General features: G+C 42.6%; 1 protein-coding gene across 3 annotated transcripts in view; it reads right to left on the reverse strand.

The window, feature by feature from the left end:
* Focad (focadhesin) overlaps positions 1-1,336 on the reverse strand; it is a 283,297-nt gene extending 281,961 nt beyond the window's left edge. For all 3 annotated transcript variants that reach the window (XM_057783564.1, XM_057783562.1, XM_057783566.1), the window contains exon 1: positions 1,275-1,336. The gene's annotated coding sequence lies outside the window, so the exon portion shown is untranslated. The remainder of the gene's footprint in view (positions 1-1,274) is intronic.
* Positions 1,337-20,762: the final 19,426 nt, after the last annotated feature.

Consider the following 20,762-nt stretch of genomic DNA (forward strand, 5'->3'; position numbering starts at 1 on the left):
TTATCTACTTGTCTCCATAGAGTACCTTTATATGTAACTGGAAAGTTCATGACTGTCACACTTCAAAATTTAGAAGAGTCATGGTTGGTGTTTTGTTTGCAGAAATTGGGTGTCAATCAAAATTGTAACCATGCATTTGCTTCAAGTGTGAACAGAATCACTTGTCAATGAAGCAAAAAATACATAATCATAAAATGTGTTCTGTGTTTTTAATTTTGTCGGTTCCCAATTGCTAGGACGGTTCAGTGAATCTGCCGTATGCCCATCTCTCCTTGAATATTCCAAAATTACAGAACACTTGTGATCACACCCCTTCACTTTCCAGATAGGAAGCCCATCTGTCTGTGGTCTTTAGCGGCACAGTTACTAGGATTTACCCTCTCGGGGCCAATGTCTTTTAAGGTTTATTAGAAGGTAAAAAGGACCTTTGGACGAGGTCCTAGAGAGTTCCATCTTTTGCATCTAAATCTAGATCCTGAAAAAGAACCACATCAACAGCAAAAGAGCAAGAAAAAAACCCATCTCAAATCTTATCAACTCAGGAAAGCAAAGACGGGGAATGTCGTTCGAAGAACTCGATTAAAAAGTTTGCAATGAATGAGTCAATGACTGCATAATGGAGAAGATGACTTCATTGAATCCAAAACCTCCCAACAAGGAGTCAAGGCACCAGGTCTGAAACTCCGAGTAAGTGCTACAAAACAGCAGGTGCCTGCAAACCTCCACCTAGCTGCAGGACAGTCGGAAGCCTCAGTATAAACCCTTCAACGCCTGAGGCCTGAGGCAGAAACCAGAATCTGCTCACCCCACCCAATAGCCTTTGCATTCAAGAGGACAGACATAACCTGCATCTGAGTCCCAGGGAATGAGGGCAGTTATCCCAGGCCAAGCAGGAGGGCACCAGTATCCCTTACGCTGCCCCGCACTAGAGCCGGGGTCAAGGAGAGGGACCACTGCAACCTGGGGCAGGTAAGCCATCCGAATCATACCGGCCACTTGGGTCGCCAAGCCCCCCAACAGCGAGCCGGCCCCGACGCTGCAGACCTGGGAACCGCTCAAGGCTACGCAGAACGGGCAGCAGGTCAAGAGCCCTGCCCGCCTCCCGCGCCGCCCCGGCCCTGTCGCCACATGCTCCGCCGCCGGCCTGCAGCCCAGCCCAAGTCCCCCGGCTTCGGCCGCCCTCGCTCCCTTGGCAGCGGCTGCAGGCTGCCCTGATGTGAAGGCTGCCCACTCAGTGGCTGCCGGTGGACGCCCAGCCACGCCGCATGGCTTACCTCACTTCTGCCACTGGCGCAGCCCGCACGGTAGCCTGACTTGGCCCACGCGCCGCCTCCGCCATCCAGGGGGCGGAGCCTGATAAAGACAGCCAATAAAAGGCCGACTTCAAAAAGCTAGTCCCGCCTCCTCGACTGGGGCGTGCGCCTGCGCGTCCCTTCTTAGACGGTGCACTGCCTCTGGGTTGGGGGGGGGGCCCGCGGGGGGGTGGGGCGCGGGTAACCCAAGCTAGGCTCGGTAGCCGCAGTGATGCAGAATGAAATTCGCGCCCCGGCTGACGCTGCCGGGCGCGAGATCAAAAGATCCTGTCTGAAGAAGCCACAGCACAGAGCCAGTGGGTCCTGTTGGCAGACTGTCCCAGGGCAACTTTGGGAGGTGCAGGGCAGCTTCTAGATCTTTGGAGACTTTTGTAAAGCGGGAGGAAGAGGGCGGGGTGGGGGACGGAGAACTGTACTGGTAGTGCCAAGGGTTCAGAAATTTTAAAGCAGAATCAGCTTGCTTCCTGTAGCTACTGCTCAGAGCCTTCGCTTCACAATGCTGTGCTGGTCCTTCTACTTGCTTAGTCGTCAAGGCCCGGAAATTTCTGATGATTTGATCTAGAAAGTACTGTTTTTAAAGAACTTTACCAAGCGTATTATTGATATCTAACATGTATTATATATAGTCAAGCATTTTCTTTAGCGAAGTGGAGAGAGATGATCGCACAGAAATCTGGTATACCTGGCACAACACAGCAGACACAAAAGCTGTCTAAAAAAGGAAAGTATTTAAAAGGGGTAGCAGTCCATTACCTGGCTGTTTCTGAAACCCAGCGCCCTTTTAGAAACATTACTAAGCTTAAAAAGAAGCCTGGGTGCCATCTCTAGAGATGCTAGCTCAATAGTTCTGTCAACAGGAACTTAACAAGCAGTGTTCTAAATTAAATTTGCAAGGTCATTCTTGGTTTCCTGTACGACACCTCAGCAAAATAATTATATTCCACAGACCACCTCTAGATCTCCCAATAATTTATACTGCTTTCATTCTGTAAGAATTTATCTAAATTAATTTTGAACCTGCTTCTGTATTCAATCTCTTGTACCCTAGGGGAAATTCTGTGAGGTTTATAATTGCCTTTCTGATTTTCTTAGTTTGATGGTAGTCCCATGAGTTTTCCAAGTGCACAAGTACAAATTTTAGACCTCTTAATGTCTTCTTCTATTAGAATATTTCTGTTGTTGTTTCCAGACAGGGCCTCACTTTGTAGCTCTGCTGTCCCAGAACTCTCTGTGTAAACCAGGCTATCCTTGAACTCACAGAGATCTACCTAACTCTGCTAAAAAATTAAGGGAATGCTGGGATTAGTATGTATGTTCATAGCAGCATTATTTGTAACAGCCAGAACCTGGAAATAATCTAGATGCCCCTCAACAGAAGAATGGATAAGGAAAATGTGGTACATTTACACAATGGAGTACTACACAGCAGAAAAAACATCTTGAAATTTGCAGGCAAATGAATGGCTCTAGAAAACATCATTTTGAGTCAGGTAACCCAGACCCACAGAGACAAATATATTATGTACTCACTCACAAGTGGCTTTTAGACATAAAGAAAAAAAAAAAGAACAGACTACAATTCATAATCCCAGAGAACCTAGACAACAAAGAGGACCCTAAGAGAGACATACATGAATCTAATGTATATGGGAAGTAGAAAAAGACAAGATCTCCTGAGTAAATTGGGAGCATGGGAACCATGGGAGAGGGTAGAAGGGAAGGGGAGAGGAAGGGAGGAGAGCGGAGAAAACTATATAGCTCAATTTTTTAAACAATTAAAAAATAAAAATAAAACAAAACACTATGTAGCTGAGTTGACTTTGACTCATAATTCTTTTGCCTCAGCCTCTCAGGATATGCTTCATCAGTCCTGGCCAAACCTTTCTTATAAAGATACAAATCCTGTCCATGAGGATTGAGTCATGATGATCCAATCACCTCCAAGTGCATCCTCTCTGTCGTCCCCACCCCCTACCACGCTGGGGATAACCCAAGAATTTGCATAGCTCCACCACTGAGCAATAGCCCCAGCTCTTAATACTATGGCACTGGAAGTTAGCTTTCTGTTGCACGGTTAACAGAAACCCAGAATCAGATATTCAGGGGTACAACCCGAAGGTCAGAAAAGCAAAACAGCCAGCCACTGACTCTTACCTCTACCTCAGTCCGAAATGGCGACTCTGCCTCCAGGAATCCTCAGAATGAGACTGACTGGGAGCTACCTTCTCCTGTCTTATATTCCTCTCTAGTGCTGGGATTAAAGGTATATACCACCACAGCCTGGTTCCTATGGCAAATTAGTGTGGCTACTGGTATTAAAAGTGTGTGTCACCACTGCCTAGTTTGTATAGGCTGACCAGGGCAGCTGCTATACTCTCTGACCTTCAGGCAAGCTTTAGTTATAAAAATGCAAATAAAACATCACTACAACTTTCAACAATTTCGCAATTTCAAGATTGAAGTTGCAATCCAGAACTGTGTGGAACCAACTTGTCCTGTAGTTCAATTTAGCAGCTAGCACATTGACAAGACCAGAAAGAAAGAGTTCCAGAAATTGTCAGAAACAAAATTTTTATTAACACGGGACTGAAATATATAAGTCATGTACTGTGCTAGAAAATGCATTGAGTTTCCATAAATGTATTCCATTGCAAAAACTACTGTTTTCCAAAGACTCTGCTTCCCCCACCCCCAGCACACCCTCTTTCCCACTGCCAGCCCAACACACACAAACACATTTGAGTAGATTCAAATTTGCAATCCTCCTGTCTCATCCTCCCAGGTTGGGGATAAGGAGGTGATAGGGTTGGAGGATGCAGAGAGTGGAATTTACATTTATTCAGGAACCCTGTGGAAGATGGTCTAGATTTCATGCCAACTTTAATAGAAATAACCATTCAATAATCAAAATATGTTTCGAACGTGTATGCTATTGTACGCATCCCATCTATATGCAAATAAATGTCTTGCTTTTTAGATATTTTATCGCATTTATTTGTTGTGATGGAGGTGTCATGCGTGTGCCACTGTGTGAGTGAGGAGGTCGGAGAACAACTTGTAAAAGTCAGTTCTTTCCTTCCACTGCGTGGTCCCCGGGGTTCAACTCAGATCGTCAGGCTCGGTGCCAAGTGCCTTAACCTGCTGTGCCATCTCCCCAGCCCCTCCCTGCTTTTTAAAAAGTCAAGACAATATCTACCGTCTCTAAGAGGTAGGTAAGCAGACAGTATTTCTCTGTTAAATGCCTTGTATTCTTCCCCGAAGTAGTTAGGCAGTTAGTTCTTCATTGTACAAGACCCTTTAGATAAGTAGCTTCTGAAGCCAGCAGAGAAGTGCCTATTGACTCTTAACAACAACAAAAAAAGGAGAAGAAGAAAGGAAGGGAGTAAGAAAAATGTGTCCACTCCCAAATCATTAGCAGAACTGAAAAGAATATGCTAACAGAAAAAGAGACACTGTAGTCTGAATCCCGACTGTAAAGAGAGGTCACGTCGCCCACAGCATCAAGGGAGACACAAAGCCTTGAACTTGCACCCAAGCATGCTGGGCTGACTGAGCACGCCCACGCATTCATCAGCAGGCTTGGCACTGGGAGGAGAAATCCAGCACTGAGTCACAGAGAGCCAGAGCCTCTGTCAGCACGGAACAGAAAGCAAACTCATTAGATTTAATTAGTTGTATGTGGTTCCAATTGTCCCTGTTCCATTCTAAATAAAAGCCAAAGCCTTTGCACAGGCCAATTAGACCGTATGTGGTTTACCTGCCCTGGGCCTTGCTCCTCTGTCCGCATCACACACATCACCACCTTGACCTTTCCGTCCACACTTCAGCCCCCCCTCACAGTTTCTTTGACCCTATTCATCCTGCCTCCATGCTCCTGCTGGAGCTTGGCACTTCCCCCAGCTCTCTTCATGACTCATTCCGTTGGATCATTCAGATCTATGCCAAGATGTTACCTTCTGGATAAGGCCTAGTCTCAGTCAGGGTCCCAGCAAGAAACAGATGGCATAATCAAATTAGGAAAATTGGAACTGCTTAATAAGGGACTATAACAGGGCCCTAGGTAGAGTTTTGAAGGATCACAAGGGAGACTTAGTAACATGGGCAATCCCAAATCTCCCCTCCACATAAGCAGTACAGTAAGAAGAAGCTGTGTGTGTAAGACTATCTATCAGGAAGGAAAACATTTGATCAAGAAACACAGCAGACTCTAATGATGCAACAAAAAGGGACAGAGGAGATTACACCTCCTCTAACCCCCCTCGCCTGGTCTGATGAAAAGCATGCAGGTCATGCTGGGATGATGTGGGAGTCCCCTCTGTGTGCTGTGATTACCATTAATGAATAAAGAAACTGCTTTGGACTTATAGCAAGGCAGAACTTAAATAGGCAGGGAAAGCTAGGCTGAATGCTGGGAGGAAGGAGGCAAGAGTCAGAGAGAAGACATGGATCCACCACCAGAAATAGACGTGCTAAAACTCAGCTGGTAGGCCACGATCTCATGGTGATACTCAGATTAATGGAGATGGGTTAAATTAATATGTAAGAGTTAGCCAATAAGAAGTTAGAGCTAATGAGCTAAGCAGTGTTTTAATTAATACAGTTTCTGTGTCATTATTTCGGGTCTAAGCTAGCTGGGCGGCCGGGAAGAACAAGTGGCCCTCTCCTACACTGGGGCACAACAGAAAGACAAAAAGAAGGTGTCACCTCAATCACCTGTAACAGGCAGCTTTTGCTGTGCAGCAGAACTTACAAAGTCATAATCATGTATCCTTTCTCAGGATCCTGCGGGCTGCCCAGGAAGTTCTTACTATCCAGGCTGGGTTTGCGAGTTCCCTTTAGGTCTGTTTATCATCTGTCTGCACTCAGTTTGGAGAAGGCTGATCTGGGATGCTTTTATTCACATGCCTGGTATGTTGAACAGTGTGAAATAGAGCCATAGGTATGAATTAGCCCTGTGTATCTATTAACTGTAGCCAATCACAGTTTTTTAAATAGGGTTTACCTCAATAGTATAGCACTTTAATTCCCAGCACTGAGTCATCTCTCCATCCCTAAAGCCACAGGTTTTTAAAACAAAAATCTTAAAACCAGGTATGAGATATCACCCTGTGAGTTTTATTATCCCAGGAGGCCTAAGAAGAAGAAGTACCCAAAACAAAACAAACTACTACCATTTTAGGGTTGAAAGCCCAAGATCGGGTAGCTCCACTGACATTAGTACTATCTTATTTTCTAAAATTTATATTTTACCAGACATCACCATGAAAATGAAATAAAAGTAGTTTACCTTAGTTTTTTATCCTTTTTTTTTTTTTCCAAGGCAGGGGTTCTCTGTGCAGCCCTGGCCTAGAACTCACTCTGTAGACCAGGTTGGCCTGGAATTCACAGAGATCTTCCTGCCTCTGCCTCTGCCTCTGCCTCTGCCTCTGCCTCTGCCTTCACAGTGCTAGGATGAGCCATAAGTCACCACCTAGCTATCCTTCTTGATAAAATGCTTTTAATATTTTATAAGTGTTAGATGTAGTGGTACATGCCTTTGATTCCGTCTCATGGGAGGCAAATGCTATGAATTCGAAGTCAGCATGGTCTACAGAGTGAGTTCCAGTTCAGGGAGGCAAGGATGTATTTACCTTGTCTCAAAAAAAAAAAGGTTTGAAGGAATCAACCCCAACAAGCGGGCTTAGAGGTGTATCTGGGTGGTAGAGCACTTGCCTAGGAGGTATGAGATCCCAGATTTGCTCCACAGCACTGCAAAACAAAAACAAAGAGGACTATATACGTACCTTGAATATATACATGGTTCTTGGCATTCATTCAGCAGTGGACATCAGGTAGATTTCATATCCTTCTATACTCATGAATAAGTAGTATAGATACTAATGCAAGATACTAATTTCATTTCTTTTGGAGATTAGAACAGGGACATCTACCCCTCCCACTAAGGTCCCAACAACAAACGGATGGATGATTCCAAAGTTCACCTAGGAGAACAAATGAGTTTATTAGGCTTACTTACAGAGCAATGAGTGACAGTTATGGGCAGGGCCATAGGGAACCTTAAAGTAGCCACAGTGGAAGGTCTGAACCCAGCAGGAATGATGGCTTCCTAGATGGAACCTCTGTCCCATCTTTCTTCCCCACATATATCCTCTAGCCCCTTCCCTAGAAGCACACAAAATTTGGAAAGAATGACTCACAAGTGATTGGGAGGCATGGCTGGCTACTCAGATGAGGGTCTTATGACCCTTCATGCCCCTTCCTTATATGAGGGGAGATAAACAGTCAACAGGCCCAGGTGTGATGGTCTTTTAAGAGGAGGCCCAGAACTCCTGAAGACAGTGGTAGTTTGACTCAGAAGATGGTCCTGTACAAGGGAGATTATCCTGAAGTATAATTGTAGCTAATACCTATTGCAGTTTGGAGGAAAATTCTATAAAAGTTTTACTAACTGAAAGAGGTGTTTCCTACTCTCCTGCCCCCTGAGCTGGGAACTGGGCCGTAGATACACTAGCCAAGCATCCATGGCTGCATTATAGCATCAGCCCTTCTTTTGCTTTGTATTTTGAAACAGAAGCGTAGTTACCCAGGCTATCACCGAACTCAGTCTGTAGCCCAGGCTGGCCTCAAACTTATGCTCTTCCTGCCTACGACTCCCAAGTAGCTTGAATCACTGGTCTCCTCCAGTAGGTGCGGCTTCTGGGTTCATTTTTTACGGTTTGTTTGTTTTGCTAATAAGTTACATGAGTTTCATATATGTTCTAATGGGAACCTCTTTTGCATGTGCAGAGTTGCCAATAATCTACTCATTCCATAGATTATCTCTTTACTTGGTGAGTTATTTCCTTCCTTGTACAGATTTTAAGTTTGATACAATCCCATTTCTCTACTGTTGACTGTGACTTTGGAGTCGTATCCCAAAAAAAAAGATTATCATGACCACCAATTTTAAGACTTTTTTTCCTATATTTTCTCCTACTAGTTAGGCAGATTCAGGCCTTAAATGTGAGCTATCAATCCACTTGAATTTATTTTTTTCCCAAAAGGATCAGATAGAATCTAATTTCATTCTTCTTCATGTGGATATCAATTTTAAAAAAAATTGTTAAAGAGACCATCTCTGACCCATTGTGAGTTCCTAGCATCCTTACTGAACATCAGTGAGCCAGAGGACTATGGACTATGAATTTATTTCTGAGAGACCTGTTCAGCTCCATTGTTCTCTTTTATAGAGGTGTATATTCTTTTCTTTTCTCCTCCCTTTATTTTGTTGTTGTTGTTTGGGGTTCATTTTTGCTGTCCTGGAACTCGCTCTGTGGACCAGGTTGACCTGAAATACAAAGACACACCTGCCTCTGCCTCCCAATTGCTAGAATTAAACGTGTGTGCCACCCCCGCCCTGCCATAGTACATATTTTGTTGCTCTTTGGAGATAGCGATGGACTCAAGGGTTTCAAGCATGCTAGGCAACTCTTTACCTCTAATTCTGATCCCTCATCATATTCCTTTGATTATTGTTGCTTCGTAATTCATTTTGAAATCATGAAGTACAATGTCTCTCACATTGCTCTTGCTTTGCATTTGGGAACCTTTTATGGTTCAATACAAATCTTAGGATTTTAACTTCTACTACTATAAATAATATCCTTGGGACTTTTTATGGAGATTTTAATGAATTTGTAGATTATTTGGATAATGTGTCAATTCTGATGATATTCTTCCAATCTGAGTAGCCGTATCCTTGATTTTATATGTATCTACTTTCATAAATGCATTTTAATGTATGGAAATTTCTTTCCCATTTGCACTGAGATCCCAGGAAATGCTGTTGGAACTAGAGTTTGAGCATAAAAAAAATATCATCTGCAAGTTTTGTGGGAATGGAAAGCTTGCTTTTTAAATCGCTGAAGGCACAGAGAGCATATTAAGCAGCTTGACATCGCATAGGATGGAAAGAGCGTTTGCCATTTAAATGACTTGATCATAGATTGAGATGTTTATAGAAGCTGCTTTTGCCTTGTGATTTTATATTGAGAAACATAATCGACTCTGGAGGGAACGCTCATTTTCAAAATCTTTCCTATTCACTAATAGTGATTGAGAGAGGTTTTTCTGCTGGGCATAGTGGCGCATGCTCTTAATCCTCGCACAAGGAAAACAGAGGGAGACAGATCTCTGTAGTTCCAGACCAGCCTGGTCTATACAGAACACAGTAAGTTTCAGGCCAGCAAGGGCTATGTAGTGAGATCCTATCTCATAAACAAAACAAATAAAAAGAAGAACAAAACCCATATAAATGAAGAGACACGTTCTGAAAACTATCTGCGAACGCAAACACTTCACAAGCCGTGTACACTTGCCGTCTATGCTGTCTCTGCTCCATGAACTTTTAGCATTATCTCAGCAAACAGGGCTTCAGGTTGAACCGTCTTAGTACCTTCTCAAATTCAAGCTCATCAGAGGCACTATTGACAAAGGGGAGAATGTCACACTCCTTTGGGGACATGGCTGCTAGTAGGTTGCCCATACCCTAGTGGATGGCACCATGCCCACATGCATATGGGCAGCACTAATTGGACTCATGGGAATTATTAATAACAAGAACAACAAAAAAAAAAGACCTGAAATTGGAGTGGGAGCCTAGGGGGAGTCGGGGAGAGGTACTAGTTGATTGATATGATCAAAATATAATTGTATAAATGTATAAATATAATTGTATAAATGTGTAAAACTCTCAAAAAATAAATAAAAATATTTAAAATACATTGGCACATAATTGCTCTACCCAGATAATTTATAGAGTCAAAAGTTTTCAATATTTTAAGCCCAGCATTAACTCCTTTTAAATATTTTTGTTTTAATTATATTTATTTATAGAAGGATTTGCGTGTGCCCTGGCACAGGTATGGAAGGCAGATGGTGACTTGTGGTAGTTGGTTCTCTCCTAATGCCACGTGGGTCTCAGGAATTGAACTCAAATCATCAGGCTTGGCAGCAAGCATCTTGCATCTTGATCCACTGACCCATGGCACTAGCCTGAGAATTGGCTCCTTTAAAATATTGGTAATATTTGTCAATTTATCATGAGCTCAGGAAAACCAATTAAGATTGTTTTGGCTTTTTTTTGTTTGTTTGTTTGTTTGGCTTTTGTTTTTTTGTTTTTTTTTTGGGGGGGTGTTATTTTTTGTTTATTTATTTGTTTGATTTGGTTTTGGTTTTTCAAGACAGGACTTTTCTGTATAACAGCTCTAGCTGTCCTGGAACTCTCTTTATAGACCAGGCTGGCCTCAAACTCACAGAGATCCACCTGCCTCTGCTTCCCTAGTGTTGGGATTAAAGGCGTGCACCACCACCACCCAGCTGATTTTGTTTTTAATATTTTATCTTGTGAATGTGGCTGTGCATGAGAATGAGTTGCTCACAAAGGCCAGAAGAGGGGGTAAGAGTCCTTGAAGCTGGCCTTAAACCATCATTTGTAAACTCCCTGACTTGTGTACTGGGAACTGAACACATGTCCTCCCCACTAGTGGTGTGTGCTCTTAACCACGGAGCCATTTCCTGAGGCCTCATTTTCTTGGTTTGATTTTGTCTTTTGTTTTGAATCAACAGTGTATATTACTCCTGGGGTCGTGACTTTTCAGGTAAGTTCTCACTGAGGAGTTACGAGTCTGAAACTCCATCAGCAAACAGCTTTTGTTTCGTGGCTAACAAAGGTGTCCCTCAGAAACGGTCTTTGGTTTCAGCTCGTTTTTTAATTTTCCTGAAGAAATCCGGCAGCAATGAGATGGTGTTATTTTTCTAACATTTCCCTCCTGCAAACTGGAAACCCTGTGTGGAATCTGGAAGAATTAATGTACAGGGTAATCTTTTGTCCAAAACACATAGCATACTTTGCTATTTAATAGAGCAGAACCATTCACCACTCTACTGTGTTAAGGGCAAGGTTACTTTCCTCTTTTGTTCCTGGGAAAGAATTCAAAGCCTCAGATTTCTTTTTCTTTCCTTGATTTGACAGGATGTAATAATTTTTTTATGGATTTTTTTTATGTAAAAGCCATCTTAATTCACTAACTCAGAGGGCCATGTCTTTAGACCACAAACTAGCGTTTGCCTGCCCTTAACTTAAGCCAATCACAGACTCTCTTATTTCTCCTTGCCAGGTATGTTCCCGACTCCATAGAAGTAAGATATGGTTGTGTGGTTTAAGGGCTACCCTGTGGCACTTACTGAAACAGATTTCTTTTGCACTTAAGAAAAAGTAAACCTTCTTGATTCCGACTTGCATTTTCAGACAATGTGTACAAAAGAAAGAATCGATGACTTTGCTGTTTGTTTGGATATGGTTCTGTGCCTCCTACATCTACCTCAGATTCTGATGGGACCTTCTACTTCAGTGAAGTAGGTGTGGGTGGGGAAAGTCGAAAGAACCAATTCAGTCATACTTTTCAAATTTCATGAATTTTACCTTAAAGATACAAAAAGAGAAAAGAAAAGAAAAGCCCACCTTTCTGAGTCAGACTCAGAAGGGTGGGCAGAACCAGATGAACCTCCTGGCCACTGGCCTCCAGGGACTTCTCCCTAGGGGATGAGAATTCTGGGAAGGGAAGTCCAGTATCTCTGAAGGGATAATGGCCTAAGGTGAAACTGCCTCCCTAGGAGTGGTCCCTCCTTCAGAGGGGTGGTTCCTTAGCCAGGTCACTGACCTTATTCAACTGGAATGTCCTATTCCCACCCAGCCTGGACATTCTGTTCTCTGGGTCAGAAGTTTTCCTTCACTTTATTGCTGTTCTAACTTAAGGCAACTTGAAGCAGATCAGGCAAAGAAGAGAACTGTTAGAAATTAGCAGTCTTTGTAGTTCTGCGTTGAGGGCTTCCTGGCTTAGGCTTCTTATTAATCAAGATCCAAAGAGGCCTCAGACTCTGGTCTCTGTGTCCTGCTCTGCCCTTTCCCGACACTAAGTGACGTCTGTTTGAAGTTTACAACCCCAGCTCTCGTTTGACCTAGTCCAGCCCAGCTGTGGCCCTTGCAAGGCACACAAGGCCTCTGAAGAAAGGAACCACAGAATGAAACTTCTAAGAGCAAAGAAGCAAAAGCTCCTGCTTCTCCTTTCTCCCCTTTAGCTGAGTGTAACTGCAAAGTCAGACGGCAAGGGATCCCTTCTAATGTAGTGCGGACAGCAGTTCGGCACTGGGGGCGGGAGAAGGATGGGCGATAAAGTCGGAGTCAGATTACCACTGCCTTTGTTAGGCGTTTCATTCCAGCCCAGAGCACCACTGCTCTTCAGCCTCTAGTAGCTTTTTTTTTAGCTTCGTCATTCTACCACCTTACAAGGCTAGCACAAGCGTAGGCTAGTTCACAGTGGAAGGTGACCTCCACGGAGTAAGGCAGTTCACTATCTCCTGACAGCTCCAATTACCACTAATGGGTCTATTCAACAGCCATTCCCCGTGCCCTGTCATCTCACCATTTTAGGGTGTGTACGACCTTTAGACCCTGTTCCAATTCCTTTCCTCCCCTCAACCCCTTGATTTTTTTCTTCATAAAGATTTTTCTTTATAACATCATATTAAAATAGAAATACAAAAGCTACTGTTCCCCACATCTGGGCCTGTTAGCTAAGATCATCTGCAAAGACAGTAGCAGCCCCAAGGGACTTGCTGATCAGCAGGGGTGTTCTTTTGCGTGGGGAAATAATTTCAACAGATAAAGTAACTATGCCTATGTCAATAAATATTAAAAATGTTTTTGTTTCATTTAAACTTCTAAGTAGGTGAAGAGGGTACCTTTCCTTTTGCTTTTCCTCCTATCCAGCTGTTAAAATGAAGCCACTCTAGCCCAGATAATCTGTGGTCTCTAGCCCTCCCTCAAATTAAATGCTATAAATTTTCAGCACGGACTCTCAAGTTAGTAGAGCAAAGACGACTTGGTGATGACAGTTCAAAGACTTCTTCTGACTTTCTAAATTTTTCAAACCTTGCTATGTTGTGGAGATTGACCTTGAACTCTTGATCTGCCTGCCTTTACCTCCCAATACCAGCATTACAGATGTGTGGCACCCAGCTCAGATAACACAAATGTCTTAGTTAGGGTTCCTATTGCTGTGAAGAGACACCAGAATCAAGGCAACTCTTATAAAGGAAAGCATTAATTAAGGGCTGGCTTATAGTTTCAGAGGTTTAGTCCATTATCATCATGGCAAGAAGCTTGGTAGATGCAGACAGACACGGAGCTGGAGAGGTAGCTGCGAGTTCTACATCTGGATCCTCAGGCAGCAGGAAGGGACTGAGACACACTGGCCAAGCTTGAGCCTCTCAGATCTCAGTGCCCACCCCCAATAACATACTTCCTCTAACAATTCCACACCTACTCTAACAAGGCCACCCTCCTAATAGTGCAACTCTATGAGGGTCATTTTCTTCAAACCACTACATTCCACTTCCTGGCCCCTATAAGCTTGTAGCCATATCATAATGCAAAATGCATTCAATCCAGCTTTAAAAGTCCCCAGTCTATCACAGCATTGGCACTTTTTAAAAGTCCAAAGTTCAAAGTATCTTCTGAGAGTCAAGCAATCTCTTCACTATAACCCCTGTACAATCAAAATGAAAAGGAAGATCGCATGCTTCCAACACACAGTGGCACGGGATACACATCACCATCCCGAAAGGGAGGGAAGGGAGTGTAGAGGGGAAGTACTAGACCAGAGCAAGACCAGAAAAATAGCTGAGCAAACTCCAAACTCTGCATCTCCACATCTGATGTCAAAGAGCTCTTCAGCTCTCCAACTCCTTTTGGCTTTGCTGACTACAACACATTTCTTTCTCTTGGACTGGTTCCACTCCTGTAATCAGCTTTCTTGGGCAGGCAGGGATCCCACAGTTCTGGCATTTCCAACATTTTGGATTCTCCAAGGCAATCCAGGCTTCACCTTCACAACTTCAGGAAGTAGCCTCTCCAGGCCTCCATGCAGGGACACCCCTGACACATGCCTAACCTCCGCAGCTTTCCTTAGTCTCAGAGGGAACTCCTACAACCCCTTCTTCTATCCTTGACTCTAAAGCCAGAACCACAAGGCCCTAGTTCTGCCAAGTTCTGCTCCGGCTGAAACACAGCACCCTTGTTCAATTGCATCTTTATCAGCTTTCTGATTTAATGGTTTCCTTCAATGACTAAGTTTGGCTGTCCTGAAACTCGATGTGTAGACCAAGATGGCCTCAAACTCAAAGATCTCTCTGCTTCTGCCTCTAGAGTGCTGGGATTAAAAACATGTACCATCACACCTGCTGGCTCTAAGCTTTTTATTATTATTATTATTATTATTATTATTATTATTATTTCGTTTCACAAACTGGAAGCTTAGCTGAGTGGGATCTTGCCCTGAGGTCACCATTCTCTTTATTCCATTTAACATCAGGGTTTTCTTTAATCTATTAGTCTATTTAATACAGAATTTAGCCGGGCGGTGGTGGCGCACGCCTTTAATCCCAGCACTCGGGAGGCAGAGGCAGGCGGATCTCTGGGAGTTCGAGGCCAGCCTGGTCTACAAGAGCTAGTTCCGGGACAGGCACCAAAGCTACAGATAAACCCTGTCTCGAAAAACCAAAAAAAAAAAAAAAAAAAAAAAAAAAAAAAAAAAAAAAAAAAATTTAGCTCCATTCTACTTTCTCCTTGAATTGTACATTTTGTATTTTTCCTTGCTCAGCTTTCTCTTGTTATTTCTTCTTTTTTTTAAATTTATTTATTTACAACTTATACCGCATTCTGCTTCCATGTATCCCTGTAGGCCAGAAGAGGGCACCAGATCTCGTTATAGATGGCTATGAGACATCGTGTGGTTGCTGGGAATTGAACTCAGGACCTCTGGAAGAGCAGTCAGTGCTCTTAACCTCGGAGCAACCCCTCCAGCCCATTATAGGTCTTCATAGAGTGACATTAATAACCCCACAACAGTCAATACTAGGCTGTATTGAAATTTCCTCTGCCAAAACAATTAATCCAAAACTCATCAATTTATCCTCAGACATACATTTTGGACAAGGGCAAAGACCAGCCACATTCTTCTTCCCCCAAATTATCACAAGAAAGGTCCCAGGCCACATATTAGCATTCTTCTCCTTTGAAACCTCTTAAGACAGACCCCCACAGTTCAATCACCCCCAGCAACATGGTCTTTTATGTTCTTACTGATGGCCCATTGAGCCCCGGTTAAAGGGCATTCAACTGCTTCAACTAATCCAAAGACCCAGAGTCCTTATTCCTCCAAACAAAACCATGGTCAGGCCTATTGCAACAATCGCCCAGTCCATGGTACCAACTTCTTTCTGTCTTAGTTAGGGTTTCTATTGCTGTGAAGAGAAACCATGACCCAAGCAACTTTTTTTTTGTTTGTTTTTGTTTGTTTGTTTGTTTGTTTTTTCTAGACAGGGTTTCTCTGTGGCTTTGGAACCTGTCCTGGAACTAGCTCTGTAGACCAGGCTGGTCTGGAACTCACAGAGATCCGCCTGCCTCTGCCTCCCGAGTGCTGGGATTAAAGGCGTGCGCCACCACCGCCCGGCTGACCCAAGCAACTTTTATCAAGGAAAGCATTTCGTTGGAGTTGGCTTACAGCTTCATAGGTTTAATCCATTATTGTCATGGCAAGATTCCTGGAGGTACGCAGGCAGACATAGTGCTGGAGAGAGAGCTGAGAGTTCTACATCTTGATCCTCAGGCAGCAGGAGGAGACTGAGACACACTGGGCCTGGCTTGAGCATCTGAGACCTCACAGCCCACCTCTTCCACTGATGTACACCCTCTAACAATGCCACACCTGTTTCAACAAGGCCACACATCCTAGCAGTGACGCTCATGAGGGCCATTTTATTCAAACCACAACAGAAAAAAAACAGCTGCATATTCATATGTATTCACTTGTGTGTGCTCATGTATATGTTTGTATGTATATGTATATGAACATGTAGTACATGTGTACTACAGGTTATGTGTGGAGGTTATAGGAACACTTTTGGGATCCAGTTCTCTCTCCACCATGTGGATGCTAGGAAGGGAACTCTGGCTATCAGGCCTCTACTGCAGTGGTCCTCAATCTTCCTAATGTTTTGACCCTTTACTACAATTCCTCATGTTGGGGTGACCCCTCCAGCCTTAAAATTATTTTTATTGCTACTTCATAGCTGTAATTTTGCTACTCTTATGAATTGTAATGTAAATTTTTTTTGGAGATACAGGTTTGCCAAAGTAATTGTGACCTACAGGCTGAGAACTACTGTTTCTCCATTTGGCCAGGCCTGATGAAGAAACCCTGTTGGGCCTAAATACAAAAGTTTTTTGACCATAAAAACATGTGCTCAGCTATGTTTATAGCAGAACTACTTTATCATAGCCAGAATCTGAAAACCCAAATATATCTCGTTTCCACCTAGGATAAATGAGACATCATCCTTTTAAATATCCATGAATACCACAAAATATCTTTTCTTTTAATTTTATGGAAAAACTATTCCCAAAGAGCTGGTTTAAAATTCTCCTTACTTCCTTCCTTGTGTTGAAATCAAATATTCTCAGTGTCACACAAAGAAACACATAAACAAAATGAAAGTAACTTGGCAATGCAAACCCTTTCTGCAAAAATGGTGCTCCATTACCAAACCCAGGCTCATGAGCACAGCAAGGTGCTCCATGACCAAACCCAGGCTCGTGAGCACAGCAAGGTGCTCCATGACCAAACCCAGGCTCGTGAGCACAGCAAGGTGCTGCATTACCAGGCTGGCAAGCACAGTGAGGCAGGACATTGGTTCCCTTGGTTCTTTTCTAAATCTGATGGTGACTGTCTTTCCCCCAGAGATTGAATTCCAACCTCAGCTTCTGAGAGTCCTTAGTTTTAAAAGAATCTGTGCAAAGGAAAGAGAGGGAAAGGAGAAAGGGTCATCCAGGCCAAATTCCAGAAATACAGCAGGGCCTTAGTTTTAACAGAAGTTTTATCATATGGGGAGATTAAAAGCTATTCATAAGTGTTTTCTGTGGGGCAGAGGGTGTGAGCTTGTTCAATATTAGCCCTTGAGCTGGGCAGTGGTGGCGCACGCCTTTAATCCCAGCACTCGGGAGGCAGAGGCCGGAGGGTCTCTGTGAGTTTGAGGCCAGCCTGGTCTACAAGAGCTAGTGCCAGGACAGGCTCCAAAAACAAAACAACAACAACAAAAAATTAACCCTTGACTGACAAGCTACTTTTGGTATAAAAATGAATTCTGACACTTTAACAGATCTTTTCTCTTATTTTCGCATTTTCTTTTTGTTTGTTTGTTTTTCGAGACAGGGTTTCTCTATGGTTTTGGAGCCTGTCCTGGAACTAGCTCTTGTAGACCAGGGTGGTCTCAAACTCACAGAGATCTGCCTGCCTCTGCCTCCCAAGTGCTGGGATTAAAGGCATGTACCACCACTGCCCGGCTTGTTTTCTTTTTAACTTTCTTTTCACTTATTCTTTGTGTCTTTCCCATCATGCATCTCAATCTCATTTATCTCCCTGTCCCTTTGATTCCACCCTCTGCCCTCACATCCCCCTCCAAAATAAAATAAAATTTAAAAGAAAAAAAAAGAGAAAAGTCTCATTGTGGAATCTGTAGTGTGACATAGTGAGTCACACAGTATAACACCCTTTAGTCCATATATCTTCACTTGCAAGCGTTCATCACAGAGGTCAAGAGTCATGGGTCTGGTTCAGGTCTCTAAGTTGTGATACACCATCGATACAGAATTGGAGAAGTAGGAAAGAAAATTGAGTAATTTACTAAAGTTATACAGGGCCCAAAGCAAAGCTTTTATGGATTTTTTTTTACAAATATTGACTTAAGCAATAATAGAATACACCAAATTCAGAAGATAGACTAATAATAATTGAATCTCTGGATTTTGAAATGCCAATTTTCTATGTAAAAGAATAACTAGGCCATTAAAGACAAGGTTAACACCTTTAGAGTAATGAATTTGAGATACAATTAATATTGAATCTCATGGCCTTTATGATACATGGAGAGGAAAGTTGATTTCCAGAGGTTTGAGGAAAAAATCTAAATGTCAAGTGTTATAATTGTGGCAATGAAGGTCACCTTATAAAGGATTGTAGACAGGGAGTTCCTAGAAACAATATTTTTTCTAAGAATAATCCATTCAGGATGGTCCTCTATTTTGGATTATGCAGAAGGTATGGCAAAGGCAGGCACTGGACTAATGAATGTAAGTCAATAAGGAATATTTAAGGTAGTCCTTTGCTGTCAGGAAACTCTGTGAGAGCCTCTTGCAGACACCTGTGCCAAATCTGGTCCAGTAATTTCCTGCCATTGTAGAGGAAACTCCTTCCCAGAGCAATTAAAGAAACCATACTATTGTAAGAAAACATACTAAATAAGACACCAAAGGGAGATCAAGGGGATATAAATTGGAAAAGAAGTCAAACTCTCACTGTTTGCTGATGGTATGATAGTTTACATAAGTCATCTCAAAAATTCTACCAAGGAACTTTTACAACTCATGAACACTTTCAGTAAGGTATCAGGATACAAGATAAACTAAAAAAAAAAAATCAGTAGCCCTCGTGTACAAATATGATAAAAGGGCTGGGGAAGAAATAAGAGAATCAACACCCTTCACAATAGCCACAACTAGCATAAAATATCTCAGAGTAACTCTAACCAAACAAGTGGAAGACTTGTATGAAAAGAACTTTAAATCTTTGAAGAAAGAAATTGAAGAAGACACCAGAAAATGGAAAGACCTCCCATGCTTTTGAGTAGGCAGAATTAATATAACAAAAATGGCAATCTTACCAAAAGCAATCTACAGATTTAAAGCAATGCCCATCAAAATCCCAGCAAAATTCTTCAAAGACCTCAAAAGAACAGTATTCAACTTCATTTGGAAAAGTAAAAAAACCCAGGATAGCCAAAACAATCCTGTGCAATAAAAGAACTTCTGGAGGCATCACAATCCCTGATTTCAAACTCTACTACAGAGCTACAGTACTGAAAACAGCCTGGTACTGGCATAAGAACAGACAGGAGGACCAATGGAACCAAATAGAAGACCCAGATATCAATCCACACATCTTCGAACACCTGATATTTAATAAAGAAGCAAAAAAATGTCAAATGGAAAAAAGAAAGCATATTTAACAAGTGATGCTGGCATAACTGGATATTAACATGTAGAAAAATGAAAATAGACACATATCTATTACCACACACAAAACTCAAGTCCAAATAGATCAAAGACCTCAACATAAAGCCAGCTACACTGAACCTTATAGAAGAGAAAGTGGGAAGTACACGTGAAGGCATTGGCACAGGGAACCATTTTCCAAATATAACCACAGCAGCACAGACACTGAGAGAAACAATTAAGAAATGGAACCTCCTGAAACTGAAAACCTTCTGTAAAGCAAAGGACATGGTCAACAAGACAAAACGACAGCCTACAGAATGGTAAAAGATCTTCACTAACCCCACATCAGACAGAGGTCTGATCTCCAAAATATACAAAGAACTCAAGAAATTGGACACCAAAAGATCACATAATACGATTTAAAAAATGAAGTACAGACCTAAACAGAGAACTTTCAACAGAAAAATCTAAACTGGCACAAAGACACTTAAGGAAATGTTCAACATCCTTAATCATCAGAGAAATGCAAATCAAAACAACTCTGAGATTCCGTCGTACACCTATAAGAATGGCCAAGATCAAAAACACTGATAACAACATATGCTGGAGAGGTTTTGGGGAAAGGGGAACACTTCTGCATTGCTGGTGGGAATGCAAGCTGGTACAACCCCTTTGGATGTCAGTGTGTCCATTTCTCAGAAAATTAGGAAACAACCTTCCTCAAGACCCAGTAATACCACTTTTAGGTATATATCCTAAGGACGCTCAATTGTGCCACAAGGACATATGCTCAACTATGTTCATAGCAGCTTTGTTTGTCATGGCCAGAACCTGGAAACAACCTAAATGTCCCTCCTTGATCGAAGAATAGGTAAGGAAAATGTGGTACATTTACACAATGGAATACTACACAGCAGAAAAAATGATGACCAGGAGAGGGCGCTGAAAGCCCTGGAACTGGAGTTCTAGGCTGTGATAGGCAAACATCTGGGTGCTGCAAACAGAACCTGAGTTTTCTTCAAGAGTAACAAGTGCTGTTGACCACCAAGCTATGTCTCTAGCCCCTACATTTATATTTTTGAAACAGGGTCTCTCACTGCCTTCAGATTCACTACCTAGACTGTGGTGGACAGGACACCAAAGGATGGGCATGTCCCTGCCTCCTGGCATTGAGATTACAGGAGTATGTTTTAAGTTTGGATTCTGAGGATAAAATATAGGCCATTGGGCGACAGTTTCCAAGTTTACTGCCTGAGCTATCCTATTTCTTCCTCTTTTTATTTATTTTATGTGCATTG

This window comes from Chionomys nivalis, chromosome 11, assembly GCF_950005125.1.
Source record: "Chionomys nivalis chromosome 11, mChiNiv1.1, whole genome shotgun sequence".
NCBI lineage: Eukaryota > Metazoa > Chordata > Mammalia > Rodentia > Cricetidae > Chionomys > Chionomys nivalis.